A 4,790-nucleotide genomic window follows, 5' to 3' on the forward strand; every position below is an offset into this window, starting at 1 on the left:
GGGGGGGGGGGGGGGGGGTCGTTCAGTGGGTCAGTAAATGTTGGCCAATCCATGGAGACAGTTGACTTTTTTAGTCTCCCATACATATCTCCCTGCCCGGCTCTTAGCAACCAGGGACATCATTGGTTGCCAGGAGCTGGGCGGGACGCCGGCTAGAGTGCCTCAGGTTGCTAAGAGCTGCGTGGGAGATGTGTAAGGGCCATACACATTTACGCGCCTGGCTCTTAGCAACCAGAGCAGGCAGGGAGATGTGCTAAGCAGGTGGGGGGGCCGGCTAGAGCCTCCCAGGTTGCTAAGAGCTGGATGGGGGAGATGTCTATGCCCCTTGCACATCTCCCCACCCAGCTCTTAGCAACCTGGGACTGGCAATAAGTGACGTCACTGGTTGCCGGGAGCTGGGCAGAATGCCAGGGGTGCAATTTGTTCTCGAGACATCTCTAAGTTTGTGAACGCGTGCAAAATCTTGTACGTTCACAAATGCATGAAAAACGTGTGTCAGCCTTGTGGTGCCAATAATTGTTACTAAATTAACAATAAATAAATAAAATAATATACAAATAAAAAAAGTAATACAAAATAAAAAAATGAAAATAACAAAGTATCAAACACACACATGGAAGAAAAGAACCTCAGAGGAAACACAAAATATTACTAGGGAATAAAAAAAAAAAACCTGGAATTGAAGGCTCTACAAACAATACATTTTGTTTATAGAAAGGAAGTATAGAAAAGCTGTTTGTGGCCTTAAAACTAAAAGTCATATCTGTGTAGGTTTGCATGTCATTTGCATTCCATTACACGCTAAGCTAAACCGCTGCACCTCAACTGTGCAGAATCACTGTAAAGCCCATTACTCTCCGGATAAACAAACCTTGAAGGCCCCCAAGGAAAATAATTCCATTTTTTGTTCCCTGAATTTGGAGGAAAATATTTGGTTGCCGTACCACCACATTGTGGCAAAGGAATGTTTGAATATGTGCCACGGCCAATCAACTCAATGGACTTAATTAACACAAAGGGGTTGATTTACTAACCTTATAAACACACCACGAACATGTATACACCTCTGTAGTGTGTTCCCTCCCAGCATGATCTATGGGTGGAATCTAAACACCTTTGTAGTGTGTACACACCCAGCAGGTGTGTTGTGCAAAGCCCTGCATTATTTGCAAGGTGATGTTGTGTAAATTAGCTCTACATTGTGTTGCTTGCGTTGATGAATGCAGGAATGTAAATGCATGAGCTAACCATTTTGTCTAAACTGTGACGCAGCATTATATATGCATCATGTGCATGATTTTTCCATATATGGCATTAGTGGAAATATGCTTTTAGAGACTTTTTGGTTGATAAATACGTTTTGCTGTGTGAAAATCACACGCACCTGGTGCGTGCGTGTGTTTAGGTTAGTAAATCACCCCCAAAGTGTGCTCACATTTTACAAATGGTTTTGCGCCGTATCGCCTGATTCCTGAAATATAAATTGTGTGTTTGAAGCCAATAGCCAAGTTTTGAATAGAATGGTGAGGGTTTTAGGATTTCTGTCAAGTTTAGGGCTCTTGTCAACTCTTGTGCCATCTTGTGTCCCCAGTTGGGAGATTTACCCTCCATTAGTACATGTTACTGTTGACTTCAGTGCAAAAGGTGATGTTAAGTCCAATTTTTTGGGTTGTCACCAGAGCGGGAGATAAGGGGTATAACCTTCCCATGGTGGAGGGTGTGTGGCTTCCTTCCCTTCCTCTCTTTGATAGAGCCCCCTACCCAGTACTTGTTGGTCAGCTTCATCTGACCATGAGGAGAGGAGTCTGCCTGGCTTTGGCTAGGTGGACTAGAGTGCTCTGCCCTTGTCAGGAGCCTTGCAGTTAGGAAGTGGGGGGGTTATAGGGAAGGGCCCGATTTCCCACACCATGTGCACCTTTTTTGTGTGTGTTACGTGCACATTTTTTGATTCACGATGGTGTTAGTTTTCACGCACCCATCACAGGCTTCAAAATTAATTGAATTGGGATACCTGTTCTGGTGACAGTTGTCCATGAGGGGATATTCTGTCACTTTGGAGAGATCTCCTTCGATTTCCTGCTGTGCTTCTGGGGCAGAAAGGGAAGGAAAGTCGCCCCAATGGGAAAAAATAAGTTTTAGCTTTAAGTAAACATTAAGATCTCCCCCTCTCATTCCATCTTTGGTCCCTTTCTAGCTGTGGGAGACCCCCTAATATTCACACCCTTTTCTAAACATCAGCATGGCACTAAAGGGCACAGGGCACAGAGAGGAGTGGAAGTGCGGGGGGGGGGGCGGGAATTGTTGGGTCTGTATGCAGTTTACAATACCTGCTTTGTGCCTGTTCGAGGTTTGGGGGTTATGAGGTTATTGCATTGGGCACAGGCAACAGGGCCAGGCTGAGGCAGAAGACGTCCCTGCCTCAGTAGACATGCTATGTTGCCGCAGCTGAGGCAGGGACCTCTTTTCACTTCTGAAGATCACACTGAGAGAGAGAGGTTCCTTCATTACCTTCTTCCTTTTGTGTTTGTTTTATTTATTTATCTATGTATTGTAGTGCCAAATTAAAGAGTTCAGGATGCCATACTTTGGCATACTCATTTTGGATGCCAAAGAAGCTTGCCCCAACACTGAGTGGTAATGACACCGCTTGGCCACCTTCATAAGTTACATGAAAACGTGTTTCTTGAGATATTATCACAGAAATATTAAAGTGTATTTTTTTTTTTTGCGCTTTGGGGTGTTGGTGTGTTAGATCCCCCATCAGGTTTTTAGCACTCTCTACGTTCCTGCTGCAGAGATTCCCCCTCTGTATGTCTCCTAGTTATTTCTACAAAGGCTAAAAAAATCCCCAAACAGCTGGAAATAATTAAACAATTTGAGCGCTACAAAAGAGGAATAATTTCTCCTGGCACCGCCATAAATCTTACGCTGTCGGAATAAATATATTCTACCTGAATTTGCTTTCCTTGGACATAAAAGGGAACAATATCTTTTTTGTCTTTAATTTTGTCTGGTTATTAACAAAGAGGGGGCGATATCTGAAGCTGCGAACGTGTTGACAAAGAGAAAACGCTTAAAATTCCACAATTTTCCATAATTACAGTGCCGTGGCATTGAAAGCAGTTGTGGAATTAAAGGGCAACTCAAGGCAATGACCAAAGATGAGAACTGCAAGACCGGATTTACCATGACAATTTACAGCAGAACATAATACATGCAATCGTCATACATTGAGGTATGTTGCGTGGGGCAGGCAATTGAAATGTAATGGGCCGTCAATGCATCTCAACACAGGAATACACTAGGTCCTACTTCATTTTGTTGCGCCGCAGTGCAGTTAAGGTGTTATTCAAAATTAATTGGAAAAATGGCATGGTGTTCCCCATATGATTCATACCAGAGCCTTGTCCAGACATGCAGAATGAATGGTTAGGAAATTGAGGGCAGTGGGCATGTGGTCCTTGCTCCCATTACCATACCAGACCACATGTCTTTCGACATTGGAAGGGTACCTTGCAAGGGGGGTGGTCAAGCCTCCTCCTCCTTGTCTCATTTCCGCCTCCTCCTCCTTGTCTCATCCCCACATCCAGGACCATACCTATTTTGAGGAGGTAGCCTGAGGAAGTTGCCTCAGACGGACCACATCCTGTCCCCAAAAGGGATCTGAGGGTTTGCAGGAGGGGACGAGGGAACTATCAAGATCTGGAGGCCCCCTTTTTTCCTCCCAAGAGACCGGGGTACATGAGTACCCATATTACCCTCCTAAAAAGTAGAAACAAACTTAACTCACCTACACAGAGAAAAGGTCCTTTAATAAAACATTCAACTAAACGTTGTCCCACTATGTAAATCCATTGTCAATCATTTCCTCCAATGATATGGATCCATTGTCAAGAAGAATTAATCGCTAACAAGACGACCCACCGCATGACGATCTTGCCCCACCAGCATGGGGACCCGCCACTCAATGATCTTGCCGTGCCAGACTGCTGCTGCAAAATAATAGATCCCTGGCCTCTAGAGAGCCAGAGTCAGCTGTGCCCACCCCCTCCCCTGTCTGTCCTTCCAATGACCACTGGAGAGGGGAGGAGGGAATCCCTATCGGTCTCCGCTCTCTGCAGGGAAAAGACCATAAGCTGAGTGATCAGTTGTTCGTGATCGCTCATCTCTCGATCTATAGGACTGGCGTGTGACAGCTGCAGTGTCCCACACCAGCTCTAAGTATTGAGAAGAGTACATTTTACTCTCCCAATACTTCTCCTTTAATATTAGTGTTTGCCCATAAAAGACAACATGGAACAGTCAACGTGTTCAAAACTCTCCCTTCATCACGGCTTATAAGTACTATACCTGGACTCAGTAGAGTGATTTAGGACTTGTATGCTTATAGTAAAGAGCAGTATTGGCAGTATTAGCAGGTCTTGTATCAGAGGCTCCATGTTGCCTTGATATGACCCTCTGGTATAAGACCTGCCAGTGCCTCTTGGAGTCTTAGGCCTCATTCACACATATACAACAGGGGTCTATTCACGAAGCTGCCGAAGGATCTAGCCGTAGCTTCGGCCGATCCTTCGGCTAGCTTTGGCCCCAGGACCCCTTCGGTTCAGTAGAACCGAAGGTGTGCTGTACGGGCTATTCACTATAGCCCGTACAGCTCCCGAACGTGGCCGAGCGGCTCAGTCGAGCTGACCGCATATGCATCGGCTCGGCTGAGCCGTGCTGAAAGCCGAAGCTGGCCGTGCGGCCGGCCATTGGCTGGGCGGAGCCAGCCGTATTCTTACGGCTGGCTC

The sequence above is a fragment of the Nanorana parkeri genome, unplaced genomic scaffold, assembly GCF_000935625.1.
Source record: "Nanorana parkeri isolate BGI_ZX_2015 unplaced genomic scaffold, ASM93562v1 scaffold392, whole genome shotgun sequence".
Classification (NCBI taxonomy): Eukaryota; Metazoa; Chordata; class Amphibia; order Anura; family Dicroglossidae; genus Nanorana; species Nanorana parkeri.